Source organism: Bufo bufo, unplaced genomic scaffold, assembly GCF_905171765.1.
Source record: "Bufo bufo unplaced genomic scaffold, aBufBuf1.1, whole genome shotgun sequence".
In the NCBI taxonomy this organism is placed as follows: Eukaryota; Metazoa; Chordata; class Amphibia; order Anura; family Bufonidae; genus Bufo; species Bufo bufo.
In genome coordinates this window covers 34,857-56,053 of record NW_024400354.1, presented here as the reverse complement: position 1 = coordinate 56,053, position 21,197 = coordinate 34,857, and the positions used below count along the sequence as shown (strand labels likewise).

The 21,197-nt window shown below is 43.6% G+C and overlaps 1 pseudogene; it reads right to left on the bottom strand.

The window, feature by feature from the left end:
- Positions 1 to 15,129: 15,129 nt before the first annotated feature.
- Positions 15,130 to 15,241, bottom strand: LOC120984105 (annotated as a pseudogene).
- Between the last annotated feature and the right edge of the window lie 5,956 nt (positions 15,242 to 21,197).

Sequence of the window (21,197 nt, the reverse complement as noted above, 5' to 3'; positions counted from 1 at the left end):
AGCTGTGGCGTGGTGACAAAACTTTTCCACATCTCTGCCATGCTAACCCTGCCCTCAGAGGAGCTGGCCGTGACACAGCTGCGTTGGCGACCTCTTGCTCCTCCTCTGCCTTCGCCTTGGGCTTCCACTGGTTCCCCTGTGACATTTGGGAATGCTCTCAGTAGCGCGTCTACCAACGTGCGCTTGTAGTCGCGCATCTTCCTATCACGCTCCAGTGTGGGAAGTAAGGTGGGCACATTGTCTTTGTACCGGGGATCCAGCAGGGTGGCAACCCAGTAGTCCGCACACGTTAAAATGTGGGCAACTCTGCTGTCGTTGGGCAGGCACTGCAGCATGTAGTCGCTCATGTGTGCCAGGCTGCCCAGAGGTAAGGACAAGCTGTCCTCTGTGGGAGGCGTATTGTCATCGTCCTGTGTTTCCCCCCGGCCACGCACCAGTGATGGGCCTGAGCTGCTTTGGGTGCCACCCCGCTGTGAACATGCTTCATCCTCATCCTCCTCCACCTCCTCCTCATCCTCGTCCTCCTCGTCCTCCAATAGTGGGCCCTGTCTGGCCACATTTGTACCTGGCCTCTGGTGTTGCAAAAAACCTCCCTCTGAGTCACTTCGAAGAGACTGGCCTGAAAGTGCTAAAAATGACCCCTCTTCCTCCTGGGCCACCTCCTCTTCCATCATCGCCCTAAGTGTTTTCTCAAGGAGACATAGAAGTGGTATTGTAACGCTGATAACGGCGTCATCGCCACTGGCCATGTTGGTGGAGTACTCGAAACAGAGCAACAGGGCACACAGGTCTCGCATGGAGGCCCAGTCATTGGTGGTGAAGTGTGTCTGATCCGCAGTGCGACTGACCCGTGCGTGCTGCAGCTGAAACTCCACTATGGCCTGCTGCTGCTCGCACAGTCTGTCCAGCATATGCAAGGTGGAGTTCCACCTGGTGGGTACGTCGCATATGAGGCGGTGAGCGGGAAGGCCGAAGTTACGCTGTAGCGCAGACAGGCGAGCGGCGGCAGGGTGTGAACGCCGGAAGCGTGAACAGACGGCCCGCACTTTATGCAGCAGCTCTGACATGTCGGGGTAGTTGCGAATGAACTTCTGCACCACTAAATTCAGCACATGCGCCAGGCAAGGGATGTGCGTCAAACCGGCCAGTCCCAGAGCTGCAACGAGATTTCGCCCATTATCGCACACCACCAGGCCGGGCTTGAGGCTCACCGGCAGCAACCACTTGTCGGTCTGTTGTTCTATACCCCGCCACAACTCCTGTGCGGTGTGGGGCCTGTCCCCCAAACATATGAGTTTCAGAATGGCCTGCTGACGTTTACCCCGTGCTGCGCTGAAGTTGGTGGTGAAGGTGTGTGGCTGACTGGATGAGCAGGTGGAAGAAGAGGAGGAGGAAGCTGAGTAGGTGTCACGGCTGAGGATGGGGGAAATCCTCAGCCGTGTGGAGCCAGGTGATGTTATGGCTGCTTGACCAAGAAGACAGGATTAGGGAGCAGGTCACCTCCTAAACGCATCCCTAACCTGACCCTGACTCCTAGCTACATGAGCCAACCTTGATGGTAGGAGGGCTCATGCCCCGGAACCTAGAAGTCCCTGCTAGCCCTCAAGATGGCCCTAAGCTAGGAGCTGAGTAAGACAACCCACTCCTCCTAAGCACGGAGTAGCAGGAGTCTCAATGGCCAAGCTGCTGGAAAAGGGGAAACATAAACAGCCTATGTATATGGCAGGTGCTGCACTAGTTCCAGCCACCTGCCACAGCCCTGCTGACTGGATCCATGTGCAGGAAAGCTGAAGTCCACAAATAGCAGACAGACGTCAGCACAAACTCATCCACACACCGGAACCCAGATACATGGCAGCACAAAATAGTACAGGAAAACATAAACATAAACTATGACCACAGTGGTGGCTCTCACAGGCGGATGGAAAAACACAGGAGGCTGCTTCAGCTAGCAAGACTGAAGCAACCTACTGAGCCCTGCTAGAGAGAGGGTCTATATAGGCCCAAGTGGCCACACCCAAGGGTTGGACACACCCAGTGACATCACACACACACTGGGAAGGAAGTTAACCCTTCCAGTACCACAGAAGGGAAAGACACATAAATGGGAAGTGGACACAATACATACAACGTGCATAACATACACACACCTAACATAAAGGTTGCTAGGTGTGACCGCATGCCAGGGCAGCAAGCTGCCTAGCGACGCTCAGGCTGTTCTGCTGCAAAATACAACACTGGTTGCCCGCGGCAACCACAAGTGAGGCCACAGACAAGCGGCCCTCACCCGTGGTTGAACACCCATACAAAACCGCAGGCAACTGCATGCGGTAAAGGAGTCACGGTCATGGGCATGGCCGTGACAGTAGGAGGAGGAGGAGACAGGAGACAAAGAATGTTGCCCTGCGATCCTTGGCGGCGGAAGGACGTGCGCCAAACAGCTCTCCGCCTGGGGCCCAGCCGCCACTACATTTACCCAGTGTGCAGTTAGGGAGATATAGCGTCCCTGGCCGTGCTTACTGGTCCACGTATCTGTGGTTAGGTGGACCTTGCCACATATGGCGTTGCGCAGTGCACACTTGATTTTATCGGACACTTGGTTGTGCAGGGAAGGCACGGCTCTCTTGGAGAAGTAGTGCCGGCTGGGAACAACATACTGTGGGACAGCAAGCGACATGAACTGTTTGAAGCTGTGTGTGTCCACCAGCCTAAATGACAGCATTTCATAGGCCAGTAGTTTAGAAATGCTGGCATTCAGGGCCAGGGATCGAGGGTGGCTAGGTGGGAATTTACGCTTTCTCTCAAATGTTTGTGAGATGGAGAGCTGAACGCTGCCGTGTGACATGGTTGAGATGCTTGGTGACGCAGGTGGTGGTGTTGGTGGTACATCCCATGTTTGCTGGGCGGCAGGTGCCAACGTTCCTCCAGAGGCAGAGGAAGAGGCCGAGGCGGCGGCAGCAGCAGCAGATGAGGCCGAGGCGGCGGCAGCAGCAGAAGAGGCCGAGGCGGCAGCAGCAGAAGAGGCAGCAGGGGGAGCCTGAGTGACTTCCTTGTTTTTAAGGTGTTTACTCCACTGCAGTTCATGCTTTGCATGCAGGTGCCTGGTCATGCAGGTTGTGCTAAGGTTCAGAACGTTAATGCCTCGCTTCAGGCTCTGATGGCACAGCGTGCAAACCACTCGGGTCTTGTCGTCAGCACATTGTTTGAAGAAGTGCCATGCCAGGGAACTCCTTGAAGCTGCCTTTGGGGTGCTCGGTCCCAGATGGCGGCGGTCAGTGGCAGGCGGAGTCTCTTGGCGGCGGGTGTTCTGATTTTGCCCACTGTGACTGTATGTTTTTTAGCAGCCTTTAAACCCTGCAGCACATGCTAGGCTGAGTAGATGATGTACAGTTAGAGAGCCATGTGTTCTTCCTAAAATGGCTGCAAGACATGCTGTATTCCAGGTCACCCTGCTGCAATATCTTTGTAAATGATTTTCTCTTGTTCATTTTTCTGTATGCTTTGTTATATCCTGTAACATGTATGTGGGAATGTAATATAATGACTGCCTGTTATGATATAGGTGGGCTGGTGACCTGGCTGTATACCACATAGTGGCAGTGTTTCCCTGTTGTATTACAGGTATGTTGCTGTTATCTTCATATACTTGTTCAATGTAAAATCCACTATACGATCACTGTTTTATAATATATTTAGAGTGCAGACATTTACTGTGAAGGAGGTGGGCTGGTGACCTGTCTGTATACCACATAGTGGCAGTGTTTCCCTGTTGTATTACAGGCTCCAGCCAAGTGCACTCCACCTCAATAAAGCTTTAAACCACAGAAGACCTGAGTGTCGTCCCTTAGAGTCCACTTAGAGTTTATGCCTGGAGGAGCTGGTGACCGAGTGAGTGTGAAAGCTGGAGGTGTCGCAGATGGTGCAAGGAAAAGAGGGTTACATTTGGTGCCGTGACTCAGATGTCATCATTCTGCTCAAAGTGACCAGTGAAGATACCTAAAGTCACCAATGTGCGAGTTCTGAGGTGATTGTGCCACGGCGGAGCTGCTAGGCGGCAGATTGACCTTATTAGCAGTTTATATCCTCTCAGGAATAGAAGATGAGTGGACGAGCCAGAGCCCGCGGAAGAGCACGTGCCAGGGGGCAGCCCAGCCAAGGACAGCCTGGACAGGAGCAAGAGGCTCAAGAACCTAGACGCATTGAAAGACACCAGCAGCCACCAGCCGAGCCTTTGCTTGTGGGAAGAGGGCGCCAGAAAGGCCCGCCAGTAGTGGAGAGACCTCCGACTGATGTTCTGCAGCTTTCAGCTGGATTTCAGGACATATCCCTTGGAGAACGGGGTGGCCGCAGGCGTGACTTCCATGACCTTGGAGTGAACACCCGGCAGACCATTGAATAGAGATGTGAGGCCTGTTTTTTTTTTGCGCTGTGTGACAGGTATAGGTTTAATCACAGAATCAGACTTCTATCTGCACGGTAGCGTGTGTCTTAGGTTTTTCTGAATGACACTATCAGTACCTTCAATGTAAGATATTCTTTTTGGGATAGATTTCAAGTAGGCCTCAAATACCAGAAACTAGTTATTTTGAGAATGGCAAATTTGGGAATGGTTTTTCAACCCAGAAAAAAAAGTGTGCTTTTACGGTCACTACAAATAACTTGACCAGCTAAAACAGTACAGATTTGGTTGAATAGAGAGGTGAGGCCTGTTTTTTTTTGCGCTGTGTGACAGGTATAGGTTTAATCACAGAATCAGACTTCTATCAGCACGGTAGCGTGTGTCTTAGGTTTTTCTGAATGACACTATCAGTACCTTCAATGTAAGATATTCTTTTTGGGATAGATTTCAAGTAGGCCTCAAATACCAGAAACTAGTTATTTTGAGAATGGCAAATTTGGGAATAGTTTTTCAACCCAGAAAAAAAGTGTGTTTTTACGGTCACTACAAATAACTTGACCAGCTAAAACAGTACAGATTTGGTTGAATAGAGATGTGAGGCCTGTTTTTTTTGCGCTGTGTGACAGGTATAGGTTTAATCACAGAATCAGATTTCTATCAGCACGGTAGCGTGTGTCTTAGGTTTTTCTGAATGACACTATCAGTACCTTCAATGTAAGATATTCTTTTTGGGATAGATTTCAAGTAGGCCTCAAATACCAGAAGCTAGTTATTTTGAGAATGGCAAATTTGGGAATGGTTTTTCAACCCAGAAAAAAAAGTGTTCTTTTACGGTCACTACAAATAACTTGACCAGCTAAAACAGTACAGATTTGGTTGAATAGAGATGTGAGGCCTGTTTTTTTTTTGCGCTGTGTGACAGGTATAGTTTTAATCACAGAATCAGACTTCTATTAGCACGCTAGCGTGTGTCTTAGGTTTTTCTGAATGACACTATCAGTACCTTCAATGTAAGATATTCTTTTTGGGATAGATTTCAAGTAGGCCTCAAATACCAGAAACTAGTTATTTTGAGAATGGCAAATTTGGGAATGGTTTTTCAACCCAGAAAAAAAAGTGTTCTTTTACGGTCACTACAAATAACTTGACCAGCTAAAACAGTACAGATTTGGTTGAATAGAGATGTGAGGCCTGTTTTTTTTTGCACTGTGTGACAGGTATAGGTTTAATCACAGAATCAGATTTCTATCAGCACTCTAGCGTGTGTCTTAGTTTTTCTGTATGACACTATCAGTACCTTCAATGTAAGATATTCTTTTTGGGATAGATTTCAAGTAGGCCTCAAATACCAGAAACTAGTTATTTTGAGAATGGCAAATTTGGCAATGGTTTTTCAACCCAGAAAAAAAAGTGTGCTTTTACGGTCACTACAAATAACTTGACCAGCTAAAACAGTACAGATTTGGTTGAATAGAGATGTGAGGCCTGTTTTTTTTTGCGCTGTGAGACAGGTATAGGTTTAATCACAGAATCAGACTTCTATCTGCACGGTAGCGTGTGTCTTAGGTTTTTCTGAATGACACTATCAGTACCTTCAATGTAAGATATTCTTTTTGGGATAGATTTCAAGTAGGCCTCAAATACCAGAAACTAGTTATTTTGAGAATGGCAAATTTGGGAATAGTTTTTCAACCCAGAAAAAAAAGTGTGCTTTTACGGTCACTACAAATAACTTGACCAGCTAAAACAGTACAGATTTGGTTGAATAGAGATGTGAGGCCTGTTTTTTTTTTGCGCTGTGTGACAGGTATAGGTTTAATCACAGAATCAGATTTCTATCAGCACGGTAGCGTGTGTCTTAGGTTTTTCTGAATGACACTATCAGTACCTTCAATGTAAGATATTCTTTTTGGGATAGATTTCAAGTAGGCCTCAAATACCAGAAACTAGTTATTTTGAGAATGGCAAATTTGGGAATGGTTTTTCAACCCAGAAAAAAAAGTGTGCTTTTACGGTCACTACAAATAACTTGACCAGCTAAAACAGTACACATTTGGTTGAATAGAGATGTGAGGCCTGTTTTTTTTTGCGCTGTGTGACAGGTATAGGTTTAATCACAGAATCAGACTTCTATCAGCACGGTAGCGTGTGTCTTAGGTTTTTCTGAATGACACTATCAGTACCTTCAATGTAAGATATTCTTTTTGGGATAGATTTCAAATAGGCCTCAAATACCAGAAACTAGTTATTTTGAGAATGGCAAATTTGGGAATGGTTTTTCAACCCAGAAAAAAAAGTGTGCTTTTACGGTCACTACAAATAACTTGACCAGCTAAAACAGTACAGATTTGGTTGAATAGAGATGTGAGGCCTGTTTTTTTTTTGCGCTGTGTGACAGGTATAGGTTTAATCACAAAATCAGACTTCTATCAGCACGGTAGCGTGTGTCTTAGGTTTTTCTGAATGACACTATCAGTACCTTCAATGTAAGATATTCTTTTAGGGATAGATTTCAAGTAGGCCTCAAATACCAGAAACTAGTTATTTTGAGAATGGCAAATTTGGGAATGGTTTTTCAACCCAGAAAAAAAAGTGTGCTTTTACGGTCACTACAAATAACTTGACCAGCTAAAACAGTACAGATTTGGTTGAATAGAGATGTGAGGCCTGTTTTTTTTTTTGCGCTGTGTGACAGGTATAGGTTTAATCACAGAATCAGACTTCTATCAGCACGGTAGCGTGTGTCTTAGGTTTTTCTGAATGACACTATCAGTACCTTCAATGTAAGATATTCTTTTTGGGATAGATTTCAAGTAGGCCTCAAATACCAGAAACTAGTTATTTTGAGAATGGCAAATTTGGGAATGGTTTTTCAACCCAGAAAAAAAAGTGTGCTTTTACGGTCACTACAAATAACTTGACCAGCTAAAACAGTGCAGATTTGGTTGAATAGAGATGTGAGGCCTGTTTTTTTTTGCGCTGTGTGACAGGTATAGGTTTAATCACAGAATCAGACTTCTATCAGCACGGTATCGTGTGTCTTAGGTTTTTCTGAATGACACTATCAGTACCTTCAATGTAAGATATTCTTTTTGGGATAGATTTCAAGTAGGCCTCAAATACCAGAAACTAGTTATTTTGAGAATGGCAAATTTGGGAATGGTTTTTCAACCCAGAAAAAAAAGTGTGCTTTTACGGTCACTACAAATAACTTGACCAGCTAAAACAGTACAGATTTGGTTGAATAGAAATGTCAGGTCTATTTTTTAGGCGCTGGGTGACAGGCTCAACTTGCCCCTGATGTAATATATGGCCAAAAAATAACCACACTGTTGATGGTTAAATGCACTTGGGTGACACAGGCTCAGCCTGCACCAGATGTAGTATATGGCCAAAAAATAATCAGACTGTTGATGGTTAAATGCACTTGGGTGACACAGGCTCAGCCTGCAGCTGATGTAGTATATGGCCAAAAAATAACCAGACTGTTGATGGTTAAATGCACTTCGGTGACACAGGCTCAGCCTGCAGCTGATGTAGGATATAGCACAAAATAACCACACTATCGATGGTTAAATACACTTGGTGATAGCTTGTGCTGGCGCACCACAAGTCACAAAATGGCCGCCGATCACCCCAGAAAAAAAGTGATCTAAAAACGCTCTGGGCGGCCTCAAAAAAGTGAGCAAGTCAATAATAGCACTTCAATGATCCACAGCTGCAGATCGATCACAGAATGAAGTCTTTTGGAGGAGTTAATCTGCCTAATCTCGCCCTAACGTCGCAGCTGCAACCTTTTACCTACACTGATAATAGCAGAGTGAAGTGCGGCACTACGTGACTCCAGCTTAAATAGAGGCTGGGTCACATGCTGCACTGGCCAATCACAGCCATGCCAATAGTAGGCATGGCTGTGATGGCCTCTTGGGGCAAGTAGTATGACGCTTGTTGATTGGCTACTTTGCAGCCTTTCAAAAAGCGCCAAGAAAGCGCCGAACACCGAACCCGAACACGGACTTTTACGAAAATGTTCGGGTTCGGGTCCGTGTCACGGACACCCCAAAATTCGGTACGAACCCGAACTATACAGTTCGGGTTCGCTCATCCCTAGTTCTCAGCTCTCGAGTGTCTTTCATCACTCTCAAGTAGAACAACTAACTTCTGTATAGGATGTTCCAACCTGAGTGGAGTAGTGAGACGTTTTCCTTTTTTGTCAAGTTTTGAGTCTCCTATTTGTCTCTCCCACCTTGGCGTCAAATTTTCAGGTATGGGTTTATCCCATCCTAACTTCTGTCTGCATAATTCTTGCAGTATTTATCTTGCTTTGAGGATCACTGGGGCCAAGAATCCTAATAGATTATATATAGAAGCCGCTGCCGAAAGAATGGTACGTCTAGTTGCCACTTTCTCTTCAATAGATACTTCAAAGACGAACTTGTAATTCTCAACATTCCTTCCCAATCCAAGTTCGTTCTGAACTGGAAGATGATCATAATTGAGATCTACATTCTTCATTGTTGATGCACGTTCAGAGTCACTGATGGATTCCAGTACCTCTCTGTTGTTTGAGATGAATTTATGAAGGCGCAGGTTTCCTCTTGCGCATAACTCTTGGCTTTCTTTCACTAGTTTGATTGCAGATTCTGTGGACTCTAGACTTATGAGACCATCATCTACATAAAAGTTTTTCTTCAGAAAATTTGCTGTTGATGGGCAACCCTTTTCATTCTGATTGGCCAGGTACTTCATACCATAATTGGCATAACCTAGAGATGATGCTGCTCCAAACAAGTGTACTTTCATTCTGTATTCTGCTGGCTCTGAATCTGTATCTCCGTCCTCCCACCATAGAAACCTCAGGAAGTCTCTATCTTCATTCTTCACATGAAACTGGTTGAACATCTTTTCAACGTCACACATGACCGCTACGGGATACTTTCTGAATCTACAGAGTACTGCAAGCCGTACCCAAAAAATCCTAGTGACAAAAAAAAGTGGAAATTGAACACACAGTAACATAAAATAAAAAAAAGTGAATGTGTGCCATTACGGCCCAGACATTCGTCTGGAATTATAAAAATTCCTCATCTTTTCTGGACCGAAGCCGAGCAAAGAGAGGTGTGTGCGACTGTGCGCTCAAAATGTGAGAAAGTGCCGTCACTCAGTGGGCTCCCACCCCCAGTGAGTTCAGGCACCCCAGGGTCACCACTCCTGGGGCACTTCTGCACCTCGGGCTTTCAAACATCTCAGCCCCTGGCTTAGATCCAGCAGAGGCCTTGGTCACATAGCGATAGAACCTTGAAACTTAAGCCATACATCCTAGGCTTGCTATACAGTTCTCTGCTCTACATCCTAGCAGGGCTCTGAATCTAAAAACAGATACTACACTTGATCTTAACCAAAAGACCGAGAAGCGTACAGATTAGAGTCTTGAAATATAGAATACACAGGGAACACCCACTGAGACCTGAACCTGCAGCTCCACAGTGGACACCCACTATGCTATAGAGCTACTGTAAAACAGAGAATAAAAACCCACCAAGCTCTGAATCTGTAGTTGCATAGAAAACATCCATCATTCTCCAAACATGCAAGAAGAAATTAGCCTACTTACAAAAAGATGATAAACAATAAGTCACAATATTGTTGATATGTGTATTTTTCTATTCTTTCACAAGCTTCTGGGGCTTCTCAGCAGTTGCTTTTTCTTTTTTTTTTTTTTCCTCAGTTCAAAGACACTCGATAATCACACATCATTTCAAGCAAAATGAATCACAAAATCGAGGCCTTAAAAAACATCATCGGGAAATTCCTAAACCAAAATTGTTAGTCAAGATACCTCAAAGAAGTCCTTTCCATTGCGTAATCTTCCACATATCCTCTGCCTTATCTTCTCCGTTTCTTTTCTTGTCAACCAGATAAACTGTAAATAATCTTGATAAAAAAAACCTTCTACAATCTTCAGGAGAAAGAGACAAATGCTTAAAAACTAGAAGATTTCTCATATCCCATAAAACCTCTTTAAAAATACTAAAAATAATCCAATAAATACGTGAGTCTTTTGGGGTTTCAAGATCTTGACCAACTAAAACACATTCAAATGAAAAATTGGAGAGACCTATAAGCGCTATAAAAATTCTTTCTAACATCTTAAAACATTGTCTGGCAAAAGGACAGCTCCAAAAAACATGCTGAATGTCCTCAATTCCTCTACAACCCACTCTTGGACATTTATCTGTCACTGGAATCCCTCTACCATATAACAATGATCTGGTTGGGAGACGACCATGTAATGACAACCAAACAATGTCTCTTTGTCTATTTGTTAGGCCAAAAACATTAAAAAGTTTCCACGTCTTACTTGCTTGTACATTATTACAGAATGGCACATCACATAAAACCTCTTTACTTTTAAAATGTTGCATTATTTTCTCTTTCTCAGGGAAACCCAAAGAGCTTAGCTCATACTGATCATTAAAGAACTTGAGGACCACATAGAAGGAAGGCAGTACAAATGACACTGGTCTCCTCAAATCCTTTTCACACCAGCCCCACTTGATAAAAAGCCATCCTGCCAAATATCTGCACATTTGAGACGTTCTAAAAGAGCGCTTAAAAGTCTTAAAAACATTTAAAAAATAATGCATTTTTAGAAATAAGTCAATGTTTGGAAAATCATATCCTCCCGTTCTGCTGCTGCTCATTACAACTGTCCTCTTCACTTTCTCAATGTTTGATCCCCAAAAAAACACAAAAAGCTTTCTTGTCATTCTTTTAGTCCATAACTGTGTAGGTGGAAAAATCACTGCTGTATACAGTAGTAACGGGAGAATCACAGTCTTTATAATTAATATCTTCCCTTTCAGCGACAAATTTCTCAATTTCCAAAAATTTATCTTCATATCCACTTTCTTTTCCAACTCTTTGTAACTACTATCTCCTTTAAGATCTTTTCTAAAACCAATCCCCAGTACTTTCAGTTCATTCTTTTGGATCACACCTTCCACCTTTACATCCACCTGCCTACCAAAATTACATAGCTGAGTTTTACTCCAATTAATTGACATCCCTGCTATACAACAAAATATTCTTGTATGCAAATTAACCCTATTTAAATCTGCTTGTGAACTACAAATAAAAACCACATCATCCATATAGCCCAGGGACTTCACAGTTCCTCCATTACTACCAGGGATCAGAAAACCATCCATACACTTGTCCCTCTGCACATTTTTCAGTAGAGCTTCCATAATACAAATAAATAGTATTGGAGACAGCGGGCATCCCTGCCTCACACCAGATAATATCCTAATATTCTCCCCAACATGACCATTAATCAAAATCTGACTGGTAGCACCTTGGTAAAGCCCGTTTATAATTAACAACAACTTCTCAGGAATCCCCAAGCGAGCAAGTGCCGCAAACATGAACCTATGAGAAACCTTATCGTATGCCTTCTCAAAATCAATTGATTCAGCCAGTAAAACCCTATTATTCAAATTTGTATGATACACAATATCCCTTAAAAGCATCAAATTATCAGAAATTCTCCTGCCCGGTACTGTACAGGTCTGATACTCTCCTACCATCAAGCCAATCATTTCTGACATCCTAGCCGCTATGATTTTGGTAACAATTTTGTAGTCACTATTTAACAAGGATATCGGGCGCCAGTTTTTGATATCTCTTTTATCCCCCTTCTTATGCACCAACGTAATAACACCTTTTTTCATAGAATTTGATAAAATAGCTGTGTTAAAAACATATTGCACAACCCTACCTACCTCCTTACCAATAAAATCCCAGCATATGTTATAAAACTCAGCGGGGAGGCCGTCCGAGCCTGGAGTTTTCCCTCTCGCCATCTTCTCCACAGCCCTTTTGACCTCCTCCTCCTGCACCTCGTTATTTAAAACACAAATCTTCTCATCAGGGATATTATTTTCTAAAATCATACAATAGTCATCTATTTCTTTTTTGCTAGCTTTACTTTCATTACTAAAAAGATTTTTATAAAAGCCGGTAATCTCATTCACCATATCAGATCCAGTTGCTTCACCTGTTGATGTTAAAACAGACTTAAAACAACCTTTGGGTCTAAAACACTTTTTAAAAAAATATCGGGAACACTGTTCATTTTCTTCCATATGCTGTATTTTTGCCTGATACACTATATCCTTCCCTCTGTTTTTAAGATTTGCCTTTATTTCTTCTTTAATCTGCAAAATTTCTTGATCCACTTCTAATCCTATCTGTCTAAATTTATATAATGCTTCCAGCTTGGATACAAGAACAGCATCCTTCCTTTTTTTTTCCTGTGCCTTCCTAAAACCAACCCTCTTAAAATATTTAGCAAACTCTTCTTTTGCCCAATCCCACCAAACAAGCAAACTCTTAAAATCTGGCTGACAGTACACACAGGAATCAAAAACTTGCTTAAAACCCATTAATACGTCCTCTTCCTTCAACAATTCAACATTTAATTTCCAAATTCCTTTGCCAAAGATGATGGATTCATTGACACTGATTTCAGCACAAACAATCTTATGATCGGAAAAGGAAGTCGTCATTAGAGAACAACGAGAAGCTTTAACACCTTCTGACACCAACACATAATCTAAACGAGATTTGCAGCGCCCACTATCTGCAAAATATGTGAATCTTTCCTCAGTGTCCACCATCAGCCCCACATCAGTGTAATGCAAGTCTTGTATTATATCATTTAGCACAGTTGAGGTTGCATCCACCCTAGCTTCAACAACGCCTTCTCTATCTTTGACAGATCTAATGCAATTAAGATCACCAGCTACCACTGTAAAATCTCTGCCAGGCAAATAAAACTTTAGAGTCTCAAAAAAAGGCAACCGTGCTTTTTTCTCAGCAGGAGCATATATGTTGAAAACACGGATCCTTTGTCCTAAAAACTCCAAGTTTAAAATCATAAAACGCCCAGGTAAAACAATTTTACAGTCTAAAACAACAACATGACTACTTCTAATTAAAATACCAACTCCTTCACTTTTATTATCCAGACCTGTTGACCAAAAGGACTGTCCTTTCCTCCATTCACTCTCATGAGGAGAGGATCTTATTGCACATTCCTGTAAACATATAATATCAGCTTGCACATCCTCCAAAAAATCAAATACTGCTGCCCTCCTGACACTGGAGCAGATGCCCCTCATGTTCAGTGTGGCTACAACAATACTCATCATCACAAAAAATATTATTTTCTGAAACTTATCCATCATGACTCTGATTTGCTGTCATACCCACCAATCTTTCTACTCAAGCTGTGCTCAACATCAGGCGACCCCTCAGAGGAGTCCCTGTCACTATGATAAATTCCAGGATCAACAGTATCTTCCTGCCGTCCTGACCAACTACCACCTGTCTTATAACGTTTTCTTTGGGAACCAATCACCACATCTTCATCAATATCAATCTCTTCTTCTTTGCTATCCAGTTCACCCACCTCTTCTTCACTCTGCAATTCCTGCTGCCCTGGCGTAATCCCATCATCCTCACTTCCTTCCTCCTGACACTCCATGTTTTCACCTTCTCCAATAACAGGGTCTAAACATATATCTTCGCTACCTGCTACCTCACTAGAAATGCCTCCTTCAAACAAAGACACACACCCTGTCTCCACCTTTTGTCCACCATTTTGAGTAACAACCTTAGTCTCCATTTTAGATTCATTAGCAGTTTCAAGGCTCCCCTTTTTACCAGCCGACGCCTTAAATTTTCCCTCCACTTTTCCTTTATCACCACCAGAGACAATAACAGAAACTCCTGAAACCTTTTCATTACTCTTGTTTTCCTGATTGCTTTCATTAGGAAGCTCTCTTCCTGCTTCTTCAACCTTAGAACCTCCAACAATATCAGCATATGTTTGCTTCGCTTTCTTCCAGACAAAGCATTGTTTTGCTAAATGTCCACCACTCCCACATACATCACATGCCTTAGGAGTCTTACAATCTTTAGCGACATGCCCAGTCTGGCCACAATTTCTGCAACACTGACCATTTACAGGACAATTTGCTTGGATATGCCCATATGCTTTACATTGTCTGCAGAAACTAATCTGTCCATCGTAAAAGCAAAAACCTCTCTCTCCTCCAATAGAAAATGTGTTGGGTATACTTTTAACACCATGTGGCATATTAACATCCGGTTTCAAACGAACCAAGTACTTCCTTTTACAGTTCAGATAACCATGCTTATTCCTCAATCTCTCCACAAATTCCAAAGCTGCACAATATCTTGCCAAGAACATACTCACAACCTCATCAGGTACCTTGGGGTTGTACATATGAACAATAACAGTCACTTTTTTCTTCTCAAAAAGTGGTTGCACTGATACTTTCCTCAAAGTTTCATTCTGTCCTTCTTCTTTCATCTTCTTCAGATCCATGAATACACGTTCACATAAGCTTGCAGAGACAAAGGTAATATCATAAATGCCTTGGCGAGGAAAATCCTGTAACCCCAATACCTGATCTACCTTAAGGTAATCCAGTTTCTTCAAGACATCATGCACGATCTGGTCCAAACCAACCTCCTTCCGATGTTCAGTCGCAACAAGAAGTCGCACTGTATCTTCCAATCCTTGAGCCATCTTGCAGGTCAAATACACTCAAACCCACAATCAAACTCAAAGACCCCAGGGCCCCCCGCAAGGAGGACCCTGTAAGATCTCTCTAACCCAAGCACCAGCCGAGTCTCCTCAACTAGTCCTGAATCAGAAAATAGCAACAAATAAACAAATAGCTTTTCAATCAGCAATAATCACGCCTCAGTTAAACCTCATTGGCTATGATACTGCCACTGCGCAAAGCTCCATAGAAAACATCTATCATTCTCCAAACATACAAGAAGAAATCAGCCTACTTACAAAAAGATGATAAACAATAAGTCACAATATTGTTGATATGTGTATTTTTCTATTCTTTCACAAGCTTCTGGGGCTTCTCAGCATTTGCTAAAAAGCTTTTAAACAAATAGCAAAAGAGCTAAACAACTAAAGACACAGAGCATCTCCTCCGACCTCTTCTCCCCTAATCACCATTTATATCATGGAGACACACACAACACAAACCTTTTATTTGATGAGAGAAGCTTCTTGGAGGAAATTCTTCATAAAGTTCTTGGTCTTTCTAAGCAATGTTCCTCAGTGTTCTTCAAAGGAATGTTCTTACTGGGTTAAGGAACATCCTTAAAAGTTGATCAGGACCTAGAAGTATCAGGCCAAGACGAGGATTGTCTTATTATACAGTATTCCCTGATCACACAACAATGTCTGACACAACGCAGTCCTTCATGCTAATCAACAGAAATCATGGTCTTTCAAGTAGATTTGGGTTGATGAAGCTATGCAGATTTCTCTAATTAGCTGTACAAATGGGTGGAGCTATGTAGATTTCTCCAGCTTCCTTAGCAAAGATCAAAATTAGACCCTTGTGTAAGTCTTCCGTGGCAGTGGTGGTGTCCTAGATCTTTTTCCTGGTTGGGAAGCAGAGAGTCAAGCTGCAGACCCACATTGGCATTGAGTAGGTTTAGAAGTGATCAGAGATTTGTCGCTCTGACTCCCAGGGAGCGGCCCTGCACTCAACAGCAGCAGCAATGAGTGATATTTGTTTGTGTGAGGAACATTCCCTCCAAAGGAGTACCAGGAAAGCCAAATAGAAATTTGCATAGCTCCACCCATGACCATTCTCAGCAATATGATCATTCTCTGTGATATGAACTGCCTGAACAATCCATGGCCTCTACAATCAATTCTTCTTTTTGGAAAAATAGAAGGCATTTCCTTTGGCTACTTTCACTCTCATGTTTGGTGCGGATCCGTTTCTATTATCTTTAACATAGCCAAAATGGATCAGTCTTGAGCACCATTGAAAGTCAATAGAGGACGGATCCGTTTTCTATTGTGCCAGATTGTGTCATAGAAAACTGTTCCGTCCCCATTGACTTACATTGTGTGGTGGAACGGGTCCGTTTGGCTCAGTTCCGTCAGATGGACACCAAAAGGCTGCAAGCAGCTTTTTTTTCGTCCGAATCCAAAGCGGAATAGAGGCGGAACTGAGGCAAACTGATGCACGTGTTGAAAAGATATTACAAAATGGTGGTATGCATAAGATGATGAATGACAATCTTGTCATTCATCATAAACTGGTGGATATATTTCTCTCTTGAGTATCTGTACGCTCACTTTAAGTTATTTAATCACTTTATGATCTCTCTGAGAGGTATATCCGAGCTCTAACTAATAGTTCACTTACTCTACTTGATTTGCAGTTTGCTGTATACACTTGCTTATGATCTGGTATGAGCAGTTCGCATTTGTATGCAATTTGTTTGGATTGTATGCAATTTGGATTGCAATACAGAATTAGAATTTGTGGTTTGGTGGAACTGTAAGCAAACATACATATAACCAGTTTAGTATACAGTTCTAATCACTATATTAACAGTAGGAATATTATATAACTGTTTTAAATACCTATTTTGGCCTCTTGCTTCAATAAAACACAGCTCTTAGGAGAGTGCGTGTCTGTTCAGCTCCTCAATCTGGTGAATAATGTTTTCAGCAGCTCCTGCTAGGGGAATTTCCCACACAAGCTGTGTGTGAGGCTGGCTATGATAGGTCAAAACTCCTGGGCTGTGTGAGGCTAGCTAGGATTGGTCAAGACTACTGCTTAGCAACAACAGTTTAACTCTATGCTTTCTGTTGTGTCTTCTGTGTCATTGAGCTTACCTTACATTATATAATGACTCTTAAAGGCAAATTATCTTTTTCTGCTTCTGTGGACACAAAATATAACTATTATATGACATCCAAACATGAAGTCACTGTAAATAACTCTGCTTTTGTCTTTAACACACAAACATAGGAACTGTATTAAGGTTATTGGCAGGTCTAGCTGTATAAAATATAAGCTATGTTATTAACCTAGGACAGGTCTTAGCTGGCCAGCTACACTCCCACCAAAATTACCTATATTTCTATGTTCTCAGTAGTAGGACTTAACCACCTCCGGACCGCCTAACACAGATTCGTGTTCCGGAGGTGGCAGCCCTGCGCAGAGTCACGCATATATGCGTCATCTCGCGATGGCCGAGATTTCCTGTGAACGCGCGCACACAGGCGCGCGCGCTCACAGGATCGGAAGGTAAGCGAGTGGATCTCCAGCCTGCCAGCGGCGATCGTTCACTGGCAGGCTGGAGATGTGATTTTTTTTAACCCCTAACAGGTATATTAGACGCTGTTATGATAACAGCGTCTAATATACCTGCTACCTGGTCCTCTGGTGGTCCCATTTGTTTGGATCGACCACCAGAGGACACAGGTAGCTCAGTAATATGTTGCACCAAGCACCACTACACTACACCCCCCCTGTCACTTATTAACCCCTTATTCACCCTTGATCACCCCTGATCACCCTATATAGACTCCCTGATCACCCCCCTGTCATTGATCACCCACCTGTCATTGATAACCCCCTGTATGGCTCCATTCAGAGGTCTGTATGAATTTTACGGATCCACTGATAGATGGATCGGATCCGCAAAACACATACGGACTTCTGAATGGAGCCTTACAGGGGAGTGATCAATGACGGAGGTGATCACCCCATATAGACTCCCTGATCACCCCCCTGTCATTGATCACCCCCCTGTCATTGATCACCCCCCTGTAAGGCTGCATTCAGATGTCCGTATGATTTTTACGGATCCAATGATAGAGGGATCGGATCCGCAAAACACATACGGACGTCTGAATGGAGCCTTACAGGGGAGTGATCAATGGCGGAGGTGATCACCCCATATAGACTCCCTGATCACCCCCCCTGTCATTGATCACCCCCCTGTAAGGCTGCATTCAAATGTCCGTATGATTTTTACGGATCCACTGATAGATGGATCGGATCCGCAAAACGCATACGGACGTCTGAATGGAGCCTTACAGGGGAGTGATCAATGATGGAGGTGATCACCCCATATAGACTCCCTGATCATCCCCTGTCATTGATCACCCCCTGTAAGGCTGCATTCAGATGTCCGTATGATTTTTACGGATCCACTGATACATGGATCGGATCCGCAAAATACATACGGACATCTGAATGGAGCCTTACAGGGGGGTGATCACCCCATATAGACTCTCTGATCACCCCCCTGTCATTGATCACCCCCCTGTAAGGCTGCATTCAGATGTCCGTATGATTTTTACGGATCCACTGATAGATGGATCGGATGCGCAAAACACATACGGACGTCTGAATGGAGCCTTACAGGGGAGTGATCAATGACGGAGGTGATCACCCTATATAGACTCGCTGATCATCCCCCTGTCATTGATCACCCCCCTGTCATTGATCACCCCCCTGTAAGGCTGCATTCAGATGTCCGTATGATTTTTACGGATCCACTGATACATAAATCGGATCCGCAAAACACATACGGACATCTGAATGGAGCCTTACAGGGGGGTGATCACCCCATATAGACTCTCTGATCACCCCCCTGTCATTGATCACCCCCCTGTAAGGCTGCATTCAGATGTCCGTATGATTTTTACGGATCCACTGATAGATGGATCGGATGCGCAAAACACATACGGACGTCTGAATGGAGCCTTACAGGGGAGTGATCAATGACGGAGGTGATCACCCTATATAGACTCCCTGATCATCCCCCTGTCATTGATCACCCCCCTGTCATTGATCACCCCCCTGTAAGGCTGCATTCAGATGTCCGTATGATTTTTACGGATCCACTGATAGATGGATCGGATGCGCAAAACACATACGGACGTCTGAATGGAGCCTTACAGGGGAGTGATCAATGACGGAGGTGATCACCCTATATAGACTCGCTGATCATCCCCCTGTCATTGATCACCCCCCTGTCATTGATCACCCCCCTGTAAGGCTGCATTCAGATGTCCGTATGATCTTTACGGATCCACTGATACATAAATCGGATCCGCAAAACACATACGGACATCTGAATGGAGCCTTACAGGGGGGTGATCACCCCATATAGACTCCCTGATCACCCCCCAAGTCATTGATCACCCCCCCTGTCATTGATAACCCCCCTGTAAGGCTGCATTCAGATGTCCGTATGATTTTTACGGATCCACTGATAGATGGATCGGATCCGCAAAACACATACGGACGTCTGAATGGAGCCTTACAGGGGAGTGATCAATGACGGAGGTGATCACCCCATATAGACTCCCTGATCATCCCCCTGTATTTGATCACCCCCCTGTAAGGCTGCATTCAGATGTCCGTATGATTTTTACGGATCCACTGATACATGGATCGGATCCGCAAAACACATACGGACATCTGAATGGAGCCTTACAGGGGGGTGATCACCCCATATAGACTCACTGATCACCCCCCTGTCAGTCATTGATCACCCCCCTGTCAGTCATTGATCACCCCCCTGTCAGTCATTGATCACCCCCCTGTAACGCTCCATTCAGACATTTTTTTGGCCCAAGTTAGCGGAAATGATTTTTTTTTTTCTTACAAAGTCTCATATTCCACTAACTTGTGTCAAAAAATAAAATCTCACATGAACTCACCATACCCCTCACGGAATCCAAATGCGTAAATTTTTTTAGACATTTATATTCCAGACTTCTTCTCACGCTTTAGGGCCCCTGGAATGCCAGGGCAGTATAAATACCCCACATGTGACCCCATTTCGGAAAGAAGACACCCCAAGGTATTCTGTGAGGGGCATATTGAGTCCATGAAAGATTTAAATTTTTGTCCCAAGTTAGCGGAAAGGGAGACTTTGTGAGAAAAATAAATAAATATCAATTTCCGCTAACTTGTGCCAAAAAAAAAAAATTTCTATGAACTCGCCATGCCCCTCATTGAATACATTGGGGTGTCTTCTTTCCAAAATGGGGTCACATGTGGGGTATTTATACTGCCCTGGCATTCTAGGGGCCCTAAAGCGTGAGAAGAAGTCTGGGATCCAAATGTCTAAAAATGCCCTCATAAAATGAATGTGGGCCCCTTTGCGCATCTAGGCTGCAAAAAAGTGTCACACATGTGGTATCGCCGTACTCAGGAGAAGTTGGGCAATGTGTTTTGGGGTGTCATTTTACATATACCCATGCTGGGTGAGATAAATAGCTTGGTCAAATGCCAACTTTGTATAAAAAATAGGAAAAGTTGTCTTTTGCCGAGATATTTCTCTCACCCAGCATGAGTATATATAAAAAGACACCCCAAAACACATTGCCCAACTTCTCCTGAATACGCCGATACCACATGTGTGACACTTTTTTGCAGCCTAGGTGGGCAAAGGGGCCCACATTCCAAAGAGCACCTTTAGGATTTCACAGGTCATTTACCTACTTACCACACATTAGGGCCCCTGGAAAATGCCAGGGCAGTATAACTACCCCACAAGTGACCACATTTTGGAAAGAAGACACCCCAAGGTATTCCATGAGGGGCATGGCGAGTTCCTAGAATTTTTTATTTTTTGTCACAAGTTAGTGGAAAATGATGATTTTTTATTTATTTTTTTCTTTCTTACAAAGTCTCATATTCCACTAACTTGTGACAAAAAATAAAAACTTCCATGAACTCACTATGCCCATCACGAAATACCTTGGGGTGTCTTCTTTCCAAAATGGGGTCACTTGTGGGGTAGTTATACTGCCCTGGCATTCTAGGGGCCCAAATGTGTGGTAAGAAGTTTGAAATCAAAATGTGTAAAAAATGCCCGGTGAAATCCGAAAGGTGTTCTTTGGAATGTG